This window comes from Pongo abelii, chromosome 5 (assembly GCF_028885655.2).
Source record: "Pongo abelii isolate AG06213 chromosome 5, NHGRI_mPonAbe1-v2.0_pri, whole genome shotgun sequence".
NCBI lineage: Eukaryota > Metazoa > Chordata > Mammalia > Primates > Hominidae > Pongo > Pongo abelii.
The window spans coordinates 132,233,005-132,251,266 of NC_071990.2; the positions used below are offsets into that span (position 1 = coordinate 132,233,005).

General features: G+C 37.8%; 1 long non-coding RNA gene across 2 annotated transcripts in view; it reads right to left on the reverse strand.

Moving 5' to 3' along the window:
- LOC129060065 (uncharacterized) overlaps positions 1 to 18,262 on the reverse strand; it is a 119,639-nt gene that overhangs the window by 25,714 nt on the left and 75,663 nt on the right. The window contains exons 3-5 of one of the 2 annotated variants that reach the window (XR_008526431.1): positions 13,606 to 13,700; positions 12,261 to 12,410; positions 3,175 to 3,238 (exon numbers count right to left, since the gene is read on the reverse strand). This is a non-coding gene — a long non-coding RNA (uncharacterized LOC129060065). The remainder of the gene's footprint in view (positions 1 to 3,174; positions 3,239 to 12,260; positions 12,411 to 13,605; positions 13,701 to 18,262) is intronic. The other variant, XR_008526433.1, reaches the window with a different exon arrangement.

Genomic DNA, 18,262 nt, shown 5'->3' on the forward strand with positions numbered 1-18,262 from the left:
ACCATCCTGGCTTGCAGTCCATTCCAGGAGCTCATGACATTGCTGTGGGAGCTCAATGAGATGGTGACCCTTCTCCATTGACTTAATTTCAATGAGGGCATTAAAATTAAAAATGGAAAATCACAATTTACATGTCATCGAATCTCTTCAGGGAAGAGTGAGAATGTGGCAGCTCTGATGATACAGAGGGAAACTGCTTTTTAATTTTGAGGTCTTTATCAAGAGAAACTGAAGTTGTATCCATGTCTTGAAAAACAAATCAAAGGTGAGAGGGGAAGTGGAAAATTCGTGCCTTGATTTTGGTCACTGGAAATCTTAGATTACAACAAATGTTGTACACCAGCCCCCAGACATGACACAAATCTGGCATTTTTAAAGTCTCTATGTCTAACTCTCTATGTGAGCCAGTGTAGCCTTTACATTTAAGGGGGTGGGTTTTAAGCAGCAACATGTTGGAGTTGGCTCACAGAGTCAGTGGTGTGACTCTCTTCCCAACTCTGCATTCTATTGACAGACTGGTAGCTTGAAGTCAGACTTGGTGGAAATATTGACACCACAGGAAATGGCAAATGCCACAAACCAAGGAGCTTTTTTTTTTAAGATAGCTAGTTGTTAAATACTTATCAGTACGCCACTAGTTGCAATGAAGGTGAGTATGAGCAACATGAAGGTACCAGGTGCTCAAGCAGAAAAGGAAATGATAGGGTTGGAGATGGGAAAATGGTAGAAAAGAGGTCCATAAAAAAAAGAGGCCCAAGACAAAGAATACCACCCCTGCTTTGCCATTTCTCTTGAACTGTCACCCCAGATGCCCCTCTCCAGATTCTAGGGCCCTCCCTGTTTCACACTCACCTACCACATTCATTCCTATGTTCCCCTGAAACTTGAAATTTATCAGCTATCTCCAAAGACATTTACAAAAGCCATAGATTTTATTTTCTCACAACTGCTGGGTGTTTTCTCTTCCCAAGTTTTACCCAGATAAAACTTGTATTAATATATTTCACATTAAATCATCTTTCCAGAATATAATGCCATGTATCTTCAAACTGATTTGAATTTTTTATTTAAAAAAAAATCTGTATGAGAATATAGCAATAGTTCATTTTTATTTTTTTCCTGTAAAATATAAGAAAACTATTCATCTATGTGTCAAGCTGCTGGTTTTAGAAACCCAACATCTGCCTATATTTTATTTTAGTTGCTGAATTAATTGAGTTCTTGAGATGGCGAAAAGTAATAACCTGCTCATAAGAAATCATTATTTCAAGCTATTCACTACTTTGACTATGACGGACAACCTGATCTATACTTGAAATGACAGGTATGACTTCTAAATTATTTATTTTTCTTTCTTTGCTTACTAGAGGGTAAATGTTTTTGTGACACTGGAAAAAATAGAAAGTAAACAATGCAGGAAGTTATAAGCCTGACACATTAATATAGAGTGCACTCTCTTTAAGACCTTATCTATAGAACTAAACAGTCAAACAAAATACATGGTATACATTTATTCTGAAAATATTTGGGTCAGATTTCAATTACCCTATTATTGAAGGGCAAAGACTAAATGAACCATTGGACTAATTAAATGTGTATTTGGTGACCAAGACTAAACAGTTAACTTTTAATGAAATTATCTGCTTTAAATAACACTTCTTTATAGGATAATAATGAAAGCGGAAAGTCTTTTCAGATGTGTAATGGTAATTAGTTCATCTATATTTCATCTCTATAGCCTTTAAAATATAATGTGGTAGATTACATTAATGGCTTCAATTCTTCATTTCCCCTTATAGTTACACCCTTTGTCATAAGAATGCAATTATCCCCAGAAAACTGTGTATTTCCCAACTCCTTGACCCTAAGTTCAGTCATGTAACTTGTTAATAAGTATATGAAAGCTCTTACATGCTTTTACTTGTTTTTCACTTGAGCTTCTGTTGTCACCAAGAAAGAGCATGCCAGGGTTAGCCTATATTCCCAGTAGGAGGAAGGTAAGCATGAGGTAGAGCTACCTCAGATAAGATTCTCTAGCCAAGCCCAGGCATACCCACAGGCATGTAAGCTACAACAGTATATGATTATTATAAGCCATTGAGTTTTAAGGTGATTGGTTACATAAGACAGCTAACTTATATATATGTACTATTACTTCCCATATTTTTTCTTGAAAAGTGAAGTTTTACATACACAGTAGAATTCCTCATTAATACACAAGTAATTTTCAAAATCAGCTAGCATTATATCTTTATAACTATAAACTATAGAACAATTTCCTTAAGAATCAACATTATCATGTTACATCATCTACCAAGCTCTGGATTAGTTCAATACAAGAAACACTGACTGACCCATGAACATAATAACAGCAGACCCTGGGAACACAGACTTAATGAAGAGCTCTGCACCAGGGCTCACAGTCTATCAAGGGCCTGGTAATGCCAAGACAAAGAGCCAGGGTCTCTACCAAGTATTTTCCTATATCCAGTTGTGTTTAATTCTGATTTCTTACATTGAAAGCATTAGTTTGTATAGATTCACATTTAAAAAGACTTGGATTTTACAAAGGTCTTCAAAGATTCTGATACTATCAATATCTGAAGATTTTAGACAGATAAGAAGATAAAATTGAAAGGCAGGTATCACTTAAATCCTAGAAGAAAACATAGGGGAAAAAAATCAGTGTATTTTTATCGTGATGGTGCTAAGACTGAACTTTTTCCACTAACAATAAATTTTGACCAAATTTTTTTCTTTCCTCCATAGCTGCTGGGAGTTTTCTCTTCCCAATTTCCCCAGAAAAGCCATGAGTTCAATGTGTGATAAGAGAGCAACAGACATTACTCTGGGAGCTGTGAAGGGATTTGGGTAAACAAATATGAAAGAAGATTAATTTTTAAAAACCCTTTTCAGATAACTTTCTGTGTAAGTATGATTTTTATATTCAAAATCCACAGTAATTTCATCAACAATGAAATAGCAGTCTTAATCATTTCTTTATGCTAATTTACCTTGTAGATAAGCCTTACAAATTTCTTTCCTACAAAAATGTTCTTAACCAGCTAACCCTGCTAAATCCAAGAGATTTTCTGTCTTCGTCTGTTTTTCATTGTTATAGCAGAATACCTGATACTGGGTAATTTAGAAAGAAAAGAGGTTTATTTGACTCACAATTGTGGAGGCTGGGAAGTCCAAGAAGCATGGCACCAGCATCTGCTCAGGTGAGGGCCTCATACTGCATCACAACATAGCAGAGAAGCAGAAGGGGAAGCAGATGTGTGTGAAAGGGACCAAACATGAAAAACAGGCTCTGGCTTGAAAATAATTTGCTCTCATGGGAATTAATCCATTTCAGCAAGAACTAACCTAGTCTCATGAGATTAATCCACTTTAACAACCTAATCTCCTCTTAAAGCCACCCCCCACAAAATCACCATATTAGGAAAGAACTCTTAACATGAGTGAGTTTTGGTGGGGACAAACTATATTCAAGCCATAGCAGTTGTTTATAGGATATTTTTTAATATTATTTTCTCCAAGACAAAAACTATGATTATCTTAATAAGAAAATTTAAGTAAAATAATAACAGTAATTCAACGTATTTCACATGTTTAAATGTATAAAATTATCACAACCACCTTGTGATATAGGTGCTAGTACCATCTCCTTTTATAAAAAATGAGACTGGGACATGGAATGGTCTAAGTAAGTTGCTCAGGGTCACAGAGCTAATGAGTAGTAGAGCCAGAATTTAAAGCAGAAAATCTGGCTCCAGAGTCTTTGTTTAGACTGCTAGGCTGGACTGCCTGGCCCAGCCCTCAAAGAAACAAAAAACTGCCTGGCCCCTCCCAACTGTATATCCTTTTTATGTATTCAGATTGACCCACTAACACTTAACAAAAATATTGGGGCTGGCACTCACTCCATCCTGCTGCCCTGTAAAGAAGATGCTTGCTTCTTCTTTGCCTTCCACTATGATTCTAGGACTTCCAATGCAATGGCGATTAGAAATGATGACAGCCAGGGGAGATCTGGCAAGATGGCCAAATAGAAACAGCTCCAGTCTGCAGGAGCATCCCTTGGAAGCAAGCCTGGTTCAACATGGACAAATCAATAAACGTAATCCATCACATAAATGGAACCAATGACAAAAACCACATGATTATCGCAATAGATGCAGAAAAGGCCTTCAATAAAATTCAACACCCCTTCATACTAAAAACTCTCAATAAACTAGGTATTGGTGGAAAGTAACTCAAAATAGTAAGAGCTACTTATGACAAACCCACAGCCAATTTCCTTTTGAATGGGCAAAAGCTAGAAGCATTCTCGTTGAAAACCAGCACAAGACAAGGATGCCCTCTGTCACCACTCCTATTCATCATTGTATTGGAAGTTCTGGACAGGGCAATCAGGAAAGAGAAAGAAGTAAAAGATATTCAATTGGAACAGAGGAAGTCAAATTGTCTCTGTTTGCAGATGACATAATTGTATATTTAGAAAACCCCATCGTCTCAGGCCAAAATCTCCTTAAGCTGATGAGCAACTTCAGCAAAGTCTCAGGATACAAAATCAATGCACAAAAATCACAAGCATTCCCATCACCAATAACAGACAAACAGAGAGTCAAATAATGAGTGAACCCCCATTCACAATTGCTACAAAGAGAATAAAATACCTAGGAATAAAACTTACAAGGGATGTGAAGGACTTCCTTCAAGGACAGCTACAAACCACTGATCAAGGAAATAAGAGAGGACACAAACAAATGGAAAAACATTTCATGCTCATGGGTAGGAAGAATCAATATCATGAAAATGGCCATACTGCACTGCGCAAAGTAATTTATAGATTCAATGCTATTCCCACAAGCTACCATTGACTTTCTTCACAGAATTAGAAAAAAACTACTTTAAATTTCATACTGAAAAAGAGCCCATATAGCTAAGACAATCCTAAGCAAAAAAAAAAAAAAGAAAAAACCAAGCTGGAGGCATAATGCTACCTGACTTCAAACTATACTACAAGGCTACAGTAACAAAAACAGCATGGTACTGGTACCAAAACAGATAGATAGACCAATGGAACAGAACAGAGGCCTCAGAAATAACACCACACATCTACAACCATCTGATCTTTGACAAACCTGACAAAAACAAGCGATGGGGAAAGGATTCTCTATTTAATAAGAGATGTTGGGAAAACTGGCTAGCCATATGCAGAAAACTGAAACTGGACCCCTTCCTTACACCTTATACAAAAATCAACTCAAGATAAATTAAAGACTTAAATGTAAGAGCTAAAACCATAAAAAAACCCTAGAAGAAAACCTAGGCAATACAATTCAGGACATAGGCATGGGCAAAGACTTCATTTCTAAAACACCAAAAGCAATGGCAACAAAAGCCAAAATTGACAAATGGGATCTAATTAAACTAAAAAGCTTCTGCACAGCAAAAGAAACTACCATCGGAGTGAACAGGCAACCTACAGAATGGTAGAAAATATTTGCAATCTATTCAGCTGACAAAGGGCTAATATCCAGAATCTACAAGGAACTTAAACAAATTTACAAGAAAAAAACAAACAACCCCATCAAAAAGCTGGCAAGGACATGAACAGACACTCTCAAAAGAAGAGATTTATGCAGTCACCAAACATGTGAAAAAAGGTCATCATCACTGGTGATTAGAGAAATGCAAATCAAAACCACAATGAGATACCATCTCACGCCAGTTAGAATGCCAATCATTAAAAAGTCAGGAAACAACAGATGCTGGAGAGGATGTGGAGCAGTAGGAATGCTTTTACACTGTTGGGAAAATGTAAATTAGTTCAACCATTGTGGAAGACAGTGTGGCAATTCCTCAAGGATCTAGAACCAGAAATACCATTTGACCCAGCAATCCCATTACTGGGTATATACCCAAAGGATTATAAATAATTCTACCATAAAGACACATGCACATGTATGTTTATTGCAGCAGTATTCACAATAGCAAAGACTTGGAACCAATCCAAATGCCCATCAATGATAGACTGGATAAAGAAAATGTGGCGCATATACACCATGGAATACTATGCAGCCATAAAAAAGGATGAGTTCATGTCCTTTGTGGGGACATGGATGAAGCTGGAAACCATCATACTCAGCAAACTAACAAAAGAACAGAAAACCAAACACTGCATGTTCTCACTCATAAGTGGGAGTTGAACAATGAGAACACATGGACACAGGGAGGGGAACATCACACACTAGGGCCTGTCAGGGGGTGAGGGACTAGGGGAGGGATGGCATTAGGAGAAATACGTAAAGTAGATGACAGGTTGATGGGTGCAGCAAACCACTATGGCATGTGTATACCTATGTAACAACGCTGCATGTTCTGCACATGTATCCCAGAACCAAAAGTATGATAGTTAAATAAATAAATAAATAAATAAATTTAAAAATAAATAAATAAGAAGTGGCGATAGCCAAAACCTTGCCATGTTTCTGATTTGAAAGGCCAATGTTTGTTGTGGGTTAAGAAAGTCATTTTTAGTTTACTAGGAGTTTTTATTAAATGTTTAAAAAATTATTTAATGCTTATTTCGCATGTATTGAGATGAGTGTATGTCTTCTATACATTTCTATATTTGGTTTGCAAGCATTTTGTTTTGTCTTTTTAAATTTATATTTATGTTAGGACTGTAATATTGCATTCTTGTTATGTCTTTGGTTTTGATATCAGTGTTGTACTAGCTTCATAAAATAAAGAAATACTTTCTCTTTAAAAAAACTACTGGGGCTGAGTGGGTGGGGGAAGCATTTTATGCACAAGGCACTGTGCATTAGGCACTGGAAATACCACATAAACAAGGCCAACAGAATACTTGCCTTGATGGGCTTATAGTCTAGTAAAGAAAGCAACTAAATAAACAAACAAGTAGTTAAAATAAAATGTAAAGAAGGTAATCTAGTCTAGGGGTTACAAAAGACCTCCCAGAGGAAGTGGCACTTAAATTGAGATCTGAAAGACGAGTAAGAGTTAGCAAAAGTGGTAAATGTCATTAGCAAAGGCCATCAGCAAGAGACAACCCAAGAGCAGTCTGGTGTCTGATTTGTGCTGCAAGAGGAAGAAAATGACAAGAGATGAATCAAAGAGGCTGGGATTTATCCTGAAAATAACAGAAACTGTTAAAGAGTTTAAGGAGGAGAGTCACATGATTAGATGTACATCCTAAAAACAAGTGTGTCAAAGAGCACCCCTGGATACCTTCCATTTCTGGCACAAACTGCCCATCCCTAAGCATCTATTATGCTTCTGATGTAAAGCAGCCTCCATTCTCTCCTGCTCTGATCTTACCTCTCCCTTCAGTATTCCCTAAGAAAGCTAATGCTATGCCTTGTGAAAACTGTCAGAATAAAAATGAGGTCACTTGTGTGTTTAAAAAGCAAACAAACTGACAAATAGAGATGGAGAAGGCCATGAAGAGAGGATTCTCGTGCTTATATGCCTGATAATAAGAACTATCATAAAAGACTACACAAAACACAACCTTGCATAAAGGCCATCGCAACCTTACAGCAAAAATACTTCTGCAAGGACATTGGCCCAGCAACTGCCTGTCCAAGCTCAGACTGGTGTCACCCTTATTGTGAATCTTTGTGGCCAAAAAAAACTTTTAAAATACTTGGGGCAGGGTGGCCTATGCCTCTCTTCTTACAAGCTCAGAAGAGGAAGATCCCCATCATCTCCCTTGTCATACCCAAATAAACTTGTATGGAGTCTTCCAGCAAAGGCCCACAAACGCCACATTCTGTCATAGTTTTGTCTGCTCTGGTTCCTCCCACCTTAAAACAAAAACAAAAAAACAAAATACAAAACAGAAACGCTCTTGATCCCTCAGCCCCTCCAGGTTCCATCCCATTTCCCTCCTTTCTCTCATTCTTCATCCATCCCAGTCTGACAAATCTTGCACTTCATTCTCTTGGCTTCTGTGACTTTTTAAACTGCAGGTTTTACTCATACCTCATTAGCTTCTCCTGCAGGGCATCTTTGCTGGCTCCTCTTTTTTCCAAGCCTCAAACTCCATTTGTTTTTGGTTTTGGTTTTGGTTGTGCTTTGTTTCTGAGACAGGTTCTCTCTCTCACCCAGGGTGGAGTGCAGTGGCACAATCATGGCTCACTGCAGCCTCGACCTCCTGGACTCAAGCGATCCTCCCACCTCAGCTTCCTAAGTAGCTGGGACCACAGATGCGCACCACCACACCTGGCTAATTTTTATTTTTTTTGTAAAGATGGGGTTTCTCCATGTTGCCCAGACTAGTCTGAAACTCCTAGGCTCAAGCGATCCGCCTGTCTTGGCCTCCTGAAATGCTGGGATTACAAGCATGAGCCACCGCATCCAGCCTCAAATTCCAGTTGCTGGTGTGCACAGGAATGCTATGCTCCCCTTGGCATTTCCACCTGCACTCCATTCCAAGCTGATCTCTTGACAGACAGATGGCTTTAAATATAGTCGAGATGCAGGTGACCCCCAAATGGATATCTCCAACCTGACATCTCCTGCATTTTCATTTTGCATCCAACCCCAAAAGTTAGGTGGCCAGTGTTGTACTCAGTACATGAGTGCTAAACTCATCAATGAGACAAGTGTTAAAAGATAAACTGAGGCACATTAAAAATTTTAAGAGTTTATCTGAGCAACAGTAGTTCATTATCGGTTTGGGCTCTGCTGGAGGAATTTGAAAGAAAGGCTTTTATAGTGTGAATGCAGACACAGAGCAAAGAAATTATTTGATTAAAGTTTGTGCTTTTGCTTTATTTGGACCATTTTGGTGAGAAATCCCCAATGATATAGTTAATGCTCAGTTGGTCACTTGCGATTTCCTGTGCTTAAATTTCACTTTGTTTACAGAGAAACTCAGGGCATTAAAGCCACCTCAGTCTAATGACCCTCCATTTAATTATTTTAACAGAAGAAATAAAGGATGTATAGCGTTGGATTTTATGTCTTTAACTTTCACAGAGAAGCGTTTGTAAATTTCACAGATTCTCTCCCATGCGGATTAACAGGGAAATACTTTCCAAAGAAAATCACAATTGTTTCCCAGGAAAAAAACCCACTGTATTAAAACAGTAACTCAGAAAGCAGTCGCATAATTCTGTATCCTATTTTAACCTTTAGGACTTTATCACAAAACTTTTATGCTTATCAAACGACAGAAGGCAGATAAAATGACATGTGATAGCTGGGATGACCTTTCTCTAACATTTGTTTTTTTGGTTCTAAGGAATGCTTTTGGCAGAAATGTCTATTCCAGTTTTTCCTTAAAATGAACATGAATTCCTTTCATTTTAACATATAATAAAAACTTCATATTTTATGCCCCCGATTTCTCAGAAGCCTTCTGAAGCTGTAGTTTTTGAGCCTACGGACCATGGCATGCTTTTAAAGCCAGTAAATGACCACCCCTTGCCCTTAGCAAATTTCCTTACTAATTTCACTCTCTTTTTTACCTTGTTAAATACTGTAATTCTGGCTTTTAAGTTTTTAATAACAGACTTTGCTTTGTGATTGTGATTTTTCTTCTAGCCTTACACTTACTATGATAGTTCAATAATATCCTTTCTCTATTGCTCTTTTAATAGTTATGCTGTTATTGTCTCCTGCCCTGCTGTGGTCCTGGACTACGGGTCAGGGGAAAGAGACTGGAATTCGAAAGGCAGAGACCTACTTTCTAATCTTGGCTATGCTACCAGTTAGCCACCTACCTTAGTATATAAAATTATGAGTATTTTTTTAATGAAGAAACTGAGATCCATGGGATTATATGACTTGTCTGATTACAAAAAGCTAAAGAAACAACACAAATTGTAGACACTGTTATTTTCATCCTCATTCCATAGATCAGTCAATTGTGGCTTCCATTTCCTTACTCTTTCAGTAATAAAACTTGGTCAACTCCTAAATGTAGGGAAGATCTTATTCTCTGAGTTTAACAGATGAGGGAGTCCCAATCTTCTCTCCTCTCAGACCTAGCAACAAAACTCTCCCTCCTTGAGCTCTCCTCCATGGCCAACCATGGGGATTAGCCCCTGATTTAGGGGTACCTGTATGTTTGCTAGCAAAGAATCCTGTTTGTTCTCTAAGTCACCCAAGCTAATAAAAGCCCCCAGATAGTACATTTTGTGTGAATACTACCCAAGACTGAAGTTGCTGATAAGTTGGGAATATGATCAAGCAAGTGTGTCAAAGAGCACCCCTGGATACCTTCCATTTCTGGCACAAACTGCCCATCCCTAAGCATCTATTATGCTTCTGACATAAAGCAGCCTCCATTCTATCCCACTCTGATCTTACCTCTCCCTTTAGTGTTCTCTAGGAAAACTAATGCTATGCCTTGTGAAAACTGTCAGAATAAAAATGAGGTCACTTGTGTGTTTAAAAAACAAACAAACTGACAAATAGAGATGGAGAAGGCCATGAAGAGAGGGTTCTCATGCTTGTATGCCTGATAATAAGAACTATCATAAAAGACTACACAAAACACAACCTTGCATAAAGACCATCACAACCTTACAGCAAAAATACTTCTGCAAGGACATTGGCCCAGCAACTGCCTGTCCAAGCTCAGACTGATGTCACCCTTGTTATGAATCTTTGTGGCCAAGAAAAACTGTTTTAAAACAATTATGTAATCCTCATTTTTCCTTTAAAAACCTTTGTCTTTCTTTACCTCTCTGAACATGCACACAGATTACTATGGTACACATATTCCCACAGCAATGCTCTGTTACCAAATAAAAATCTTTTCTTTCAGAGAGCCTCTCTCTGTTATTTCAGCTGAGGAGGAATGGACAGAGATTAGGAGTACAGCATTTGGTCTGTGGGGCAAGGCTGCCTTGGGCTAATTCTTCCCAGCCCCTTTTCTTCCTTTGTCCCTTGTCCATTTTCCCTTCCAGAGCAAAGCCCTCCCATCTCCTAGAGGCCAGTGAGGTTTTTGCTGCCTTTGCCTGCCGTCTGACCCTCCTATTCATTATCTCAAATTGCCACTCTTTCTATACTGCCAACCACTGAAAACTTCAAATCGTATTCCCTGAATCTCAGCTTGATGGTGGAAGGAAAACAATTTAATTCCATTAATTCACATCATTTATTCATTCATTCCATTTGCATTTCTTGAGAGACCTTGTGATTAAGATATCATTCAACTTACATTTCTTACATTTATGTCAAATGATGAACGGTAATATGAGATAGAAAGATGAATGTAAATGATATTTATCAACTAGGGAGTTTTTTGTTTGTTTGTTTGGTTTTGGTTTTGTTTTGTGTTTTAAGACGGAGTCTTGTTCTGTCGCCCAGGCTGGAGTGTAGTGGCACAATCTTGGCTCACTACAACCTCCACCTCCCAGGTTCAAGCAATTCTGTCTCAGCCTCCCAAGTAGCTGGGATTACAGGCACCCGCCCGCACACCCGGCTAATTTTTGTATTTTTAGTAGAGACAGGGTTTTACTATGTTGGCCAGGCTGGTCTCAAACTCCTGACCTAAAGTGATCCTCTCACCTCGGCCTCCCAAAGTGCTGGGATTACAGGTGTAAGCCACCACACCTGGCCGGGAGATTTGTAAATAGAGTTATCCAACTCCCAAAAGTGTTGTCAACCCAAATGATTTTCAGTTGGTAAAATTTTAAACTCTGTGATGTGTGGATGCAATAGGAAGAAGGAGGGAGAAACTGATGGTGGAAAAGAGAGAGTTACCTAAATTTTACCCTCAGGCTATACTCTCCTTCTCTCTATAAAGAACCAGGGAGTATAGAGGGAAAAGTGTTCATAAATCAATTTCCTCTCCCAAAGGGGAGTAAGGGTTGCATCAAATTCCCTTTTAGCCACCATGCATTTTATTACTGTAACCCAGGAGATAGCCCTAGACTCTGTGATAAGGAGTAAAGTGGCCTAGATAGGTGGTACAGAGGAAATGAATTCCTTGTACAGTAGGAATGGAATCATTCTCATCTTTGTGTCCATAACAGGACCAAGCACAGCATCTTGTGTAAAATAAATTATTGATGAATTGATTTTCTACCGGAGGAACTCTCAAAAGCATAATCAGCTATAGGACAGTCCTCCTTGACTCCCATAATGCAACCTACAATAACCCTCAGTGCAATGCTTTTATATCCCAGTGAAATGGGACAACTATCATTACACAAGGACAGGTACCATTCTGCCTTATGGTATACTAGGTTCTGCCCTGTGCCACCTACCAAGAGCCTGGAGCAGAAGCATCATCCCTAATCAAAAAGCATACAGACCACAGCACCTGGGTCTCTTGGTTATGGCCCAGAGCAAGTTTGGCATCTTCTCAGGTTCCTTTTCCATGTATTCAGCAGCCCCCACATTTACCTGGGTTGACCCTGTAAAAGAAGGCTAGTTAGAGTCATTTCCACAAGCAGATTTCTACTGCCGTGGAAGTTACTTGCAACTCAATAGTAATTATGAGCCAATACACTTTGTTGTTAAGTTATATCTGATTACAATACTAAACCCCTTTACGCTGTCTGAGTCTCAAAATATATTGGTTATCTATCACAATTTTCTGTTGTTTCAAGGACATACTGATTTGAGTTCAATTAGGGATGTTGGTAGTATCTCCTTTTTTAAAAGAACTATCTACAGAGCACCGGTAATGATATTTCAAAGGTAGAAAATGTCATAAAAGAAGTTCTTTCTTAAGAATGAGAAAAAAGAAACGGTGTGCCATTTAAAAACAAGGGTTATGTTTATGTTTAATTTTTTGTGTTAGAACGTGACACCATCCATCAGCAAAGTAACACATCTGAAAAACTTAAACAAAGAGGCTAAGAAAGAGTGATTGTGATACCTAATACAGCTACTTTTATATCTTTAGGCAATTTCATTTTAGATCACATTCATGTGTGTCTTCATTTACTTGTAAGCTGCCAGATTTCATTAAAGCAGCAATTAGCTATTCAAAAACAGAATTTCTGTATCATGTTAAGCATTATAAAATACTGACCTTTGTGTTCCTTTTTATAATGACCTTGTCATTCTAAAATGACTTAACAAAATCGTCTCTATCAGTCTAAGTATAAGTTTCACATTTGAATGTTATTTTGGTAATGCTGGAGAGGAAATGTATTCTTAAAATATGATAAATATTCTGATTGTGAACTTTTTTTTTTTTGAGACAGGGTCTCTGTCACACAGACTGGAGTGCAGTGGTGCAATCTCGGCTCACTGCAACGTCTTCCTCTTGGGCTCAAGCAATTCTCCTGCCTCAGTCTCCAGAGTAGCTGGGACTACAGACATATGCCATCATGCCCAGCTAATTTTTGTATTTTTAGTAGAGACAGAGTTTCGCCATGTTGGCCAGGCTGGTCTCAAACTCCTGACTTGAAGTGGTCTGCCCGCCTCAGCCTCCCATAGTACTGGGATTACAGGCGTGAGCCATTGCACCTGGCCCTGATTGTGATCTTTTGATTTGTGAGTCTGAACTTTTGATCAGATGGAGTCATGTGAGTGACAAACCATTAAATTCAAAGGGAGTAACTAGTGGGTTGAGGGAGAAATTTCTGACACTTCAACAACCTTGAGTAATAGCGATCCCCAAGTGATTGTGACAGAGCCCTCAAATCATCAGGTCCTGGTTATGAAGTTTCTGGATCCTTTTTCCTTTGCAGCAGCTTGAAAAATGTAAACATTTTGTGTTAGTCCATTTTTACACTGCTATAAAGATACTGCCTGTGACTAGGTAATTTATAAACAAAAGAGGCTTTATTGACTCAGTTCAGCATGGCCAGAGAAGCCTCAGGAAACTTACAGTCATGGCGGAAGGCAAAGGGGAAGGAGGCACCTTCTTCATAAGGTGGCAGGAAGGAGAGAAAAAGAGCAAAGGGAAAGTGCCACACTTTAAAACCATGAGCTCTTGTGAGAACTCACTCACTATCATGAGAACAGCCTGAAGGAAACCGCCCCCATAATCCAATCACCTCCCACCAGGTCCCTTTCTCAAAATGTGGGGATTACAATCCGAGATGAGATTTTGGTGGGAACACAGAGCCAAACTATATCACATTTCAAACTTCAGAACCTGAACTCTGAACTCGCCATCTAAAATAACTGAAATGGAAAGATCATTTTTCAAACCACTTACTGTAAAATTCAAGAAGCTCGAAGCATCTGCTTTGCAGTAGGGTTTAGTTTTAAGGTGAAATATTGTCTCTCTTAACAGTTTGCTTTTGTAAAGGGGGATAAAAATCCTCAAATTATAATATATATTAAGGCTTTACAATCAAAAGAGAAAGATTTTAAAATCTACTACTGCTAGGAATAAATAAAATCTTTCAAATACTTTTCAAAATAACCCCTCCCCTTCAAAACCCTCTAACCAGCTACATTACAATTCAAATTCAAAATAGCTCAGGGGGAAATTTTGCTTGAGATGGATGACATATCAAATATAGAAAGAATAAAGCTAGGTAAACTATGTCCATGTACAAACTATAACAACCAACTAACAGCTATTGAGTGCCTATGAACAAAACACAGTGCTATTCACAATAGCCAAGCTATCAAGATAGGGAATCAACTTGTGTCCATCAACAGATGAATAAATAAAGCAAACTCTCTCTCTCATATATATATATATATATTCAATATATACATATCAATATATACAGATGAATATATATCCAATGTTTATAGAGATATATATTTATAAATATATATTTAATATTTATAGATATAAATATTGAATATATGTGATATATATTGAATCAATATGTGTGTGTGTATATATATATATATTTATCTCATATGAGATGGAATACTATTCAGCCTTAAGTAAGAAGGAAATTCTGTCACGGCGACAACATGGATAAACCTGGAGGACATTGTCAAGTGAAATAAGCCAGGCACAGAAAGACAAATACCACATGATCTCATTTATATGTAGAGTGCAAAAAAGTTGAACTCAAATAAACAGACAGTATAATGGTAGTTACCATGGACTGGGATGGGTGTGAAGAGGAAGAAAGGATTGGGGAGATATTGGCCAAATGATACAATGTTTAAGTTAGATAGGAGAAATAAGATCAAGAGATTTTTCAACACAAAATAGATGTACATGTTTTTGGTGTATGTGATAATTTAATACATTCATATAATTTGCAAAGATCAATTCAGTGTAATTGGGATATCCATTATCTTACATATTTGTCTTTTCTTTATGCTAGAAACATTCAAATTATCCTCTTCTATCTATTTTGAAATATACAATAGACTATGGTAAACTATATTCACCTACTCATCTATCAAAAATTAGGTCTTATTTCTTCTATCAAATTATTGTATATTTGTACCCATTAATCAACCTCTCTTTATCTTCCCATTATCCTTCCCAGCCTCTAGAAGCACCAAGCTACCCTCTATCTTCACAAGATCCACTGTTTTAGCTCCCACACAAGTAAGAACATGCAATATTTGTCTTTCTGTGCTTGGCTTATTTCACTTAAAATAATGACCTCTAGGTCCATCCATGTTGCTGCAAATGACAGGATTTTATTCTTTCTATGCCTGAATAATATTCCATTGTGTATATATATCACACTTTATTCATTCATCCATTGATGAGCACTTAGGTTGATTTCAATGTTTTGACTATCATGAATAGTGCTGCAATAAACAAAGCCACTTTCTGCTAATTCCAACATCTGGGCCATCTGTTGACCTATTGCCATTGACTAATTTTTTTCAACTATAGGTCACATTTTTCTGTTTTTCAAATATGTGGTAGTTTTTTATTGCATACCTGACATTGTAAATAATATATTACAGAGAATATAAATTTCATTATCTTCCTCTGAAGAGTGTTCAATTTTGTTCTAACAGATAATTATATTACTGAATGAACACCTTGAGCTTGGGAAATCTTGGTTTTAGTCCTTCTTAGAGTAGGTCTATTTTAATTTTGTCCTTAGTCCCTGGGCAAATCTCTCAATCTAGAGAGAAGGTCTTTTTTCTCCTCTAGGGCCTTTTTAATAGCTTCATTGAAATAAAATGTATGTATCATAAAATTTATGCATTGTAAGTATATAATTCAGTAATTTTTGATACATTTATAGTAACCATAATCACAATCCAGAATTTTTAATTTAGAATTTAGAATTTTCCTTTTTTTGTTTTTGTTTTTTGAAACAGGGTCTCTCTTTATCACCCAGGCTGGAGTGCAGTGGTGCAATCATGGATCACTGCCGCCTCAAACTCCTGGATTCAAGCCATCCTCCCATCTCAGCTTCCTGAGTACCTGAGACTACAGGCACTCACCACGACACCTGGCTAATTTTTGTATTTTTTCATAGAGACCCTTCTTGCTATGTTACCCAGGCTGATCTCAAACTCCTGGGCCCAAGCAATCCTTCTGCCTCAGCCTCCCAGAGTGCTGCAATTACAGGAGTGAGCCCAGTTTTTTGTTGCTTCTGGTAAACTCAATATAACATAAAATTTGCCATCTTAACCATCTTTAAGTGTACAGTTCAGTGACATTAAATACATTCACATTGTTGTGCAACCCTCACCACCATTCATCTCCAGAACTTTTTTACATCTTACAAAATTGAAACTCTGAACCTGCTAAACAACTCCCCTTTCCTGCTCCTTCAAGCTCCTGACAACCGCTATGCTACTTTCTGTCTTTATGAATTTGACTACTCTAGGTACCTCATATAAGTGAATCATACAATATTTGTCCGTTTGTGACTGGCTCATTTCACATAATGTCCTCCAAGATTCATTCACGTTGTAGCATGCATCAGAATTTCCTCCTTTTTTGAAGGCTGAAAATATTTCACTGTGTGTATATACCACATTGTTTATCCAAAATCTGGTTTTAGAACATTTCCATCACCCCATAAAGTTCCCTTTTTTTCCCGTTTATAATTGATTGCCACTCCCACCCTAGCCCTAGGCAACCACTGATCTGCTTTCTGCCTCCAAGTTTGCTTCATCTAACCATTCACATAAATGGAATCTTACAGTAGGTAGTCTTTTACATCTTGCTTCTCTCACTTACCATGATGTTTAAGAGTTTGGAGAGGAGGTCTTCACTTCTAAGACATGGCCCTGCTAGAATTTTAATGGAAGCCTGAGACATTTAGAAAACCAAAAGTGGGTCTTGATCTCAAACTCTGTCTCCCCTATGGTGGGTGGCTGCTGAAATTTATCCACAGGTCTTTCAACTTTCCAGCTGTACTTTTTCTTCGGAGTTCCTTGGAATCTCACTCTACACAAATAAACTGAAAGGTTAACCATGAAATGGGAATAGTTAATAGAAAGATTTGGGGGCTCCCAGTCTTTCTGAAAGACTTCCTCCTTTCTGAGATTTATCTTCTCAATTTCCAGCTACTCTGGTGCTCAAGCTAATAAGATTAAGGTTGTCTCCTGGAGATGATCCTCCATGCCCTGGATGGGAGCATGCCTCCAGAGGAAAAGCTGAATAATATGAGTCTTACTTACTGTGGTTGCTTCTTCTAAATGCTGAATGCCTTCCCAATTCTACCTCCTTTTGATCACTCTCCAATTATTTTAAACATTTGCTTTCTATGTTTTGTCCAGAATATACCACTGTAGTTGGTAGGAGGCTAAGTCCCAAACAAGGTACTGCACCATCACCAGAAGACTTTATGGCAAGATGTTTTTCCATTAGTGGGAAGAATAGAATTTAAAAAGAGATTCAGGACTGCGTAATTAGGATATCATCACTTCTGAAATGGCGAAAACTCAGACAAAACTTTAGCTATAATTCTTTAAGAAAATGAATATTATAATTAAGTTTACAAGAATAGTACTTAACTACCTGTGGGGAAAAGTTCTATAGGCTTCTGGTCATTTTACATTTTTCTTTGTTTTAAAACATTTAATTCTTTGTGATAGATATTTCTAAGCATTTAACTGCCATTGGATAAATAGATACTAATGAGAACAGCTAACATTGGTTGAGCACTTACTATGTGCAAATACTGTTATAAAGCTTTGATGTATTAACTCTTAATATTTCCAAAAGAGAGTTCACCCAGCTAGTAGCAGCTTTAGGGATCCCAGATCCCAGGGATCTGCGGGTAGCACCTGTCTATTTAACCATTTTGCTATCAGGAATATCTCACCAGGATGAGAACTTGAGGACAGGTTGTTCACTCTTGACATCTGCTAGCTGACCCAGTCCTGAAATGGGCTAGGCATGCCCACCTTT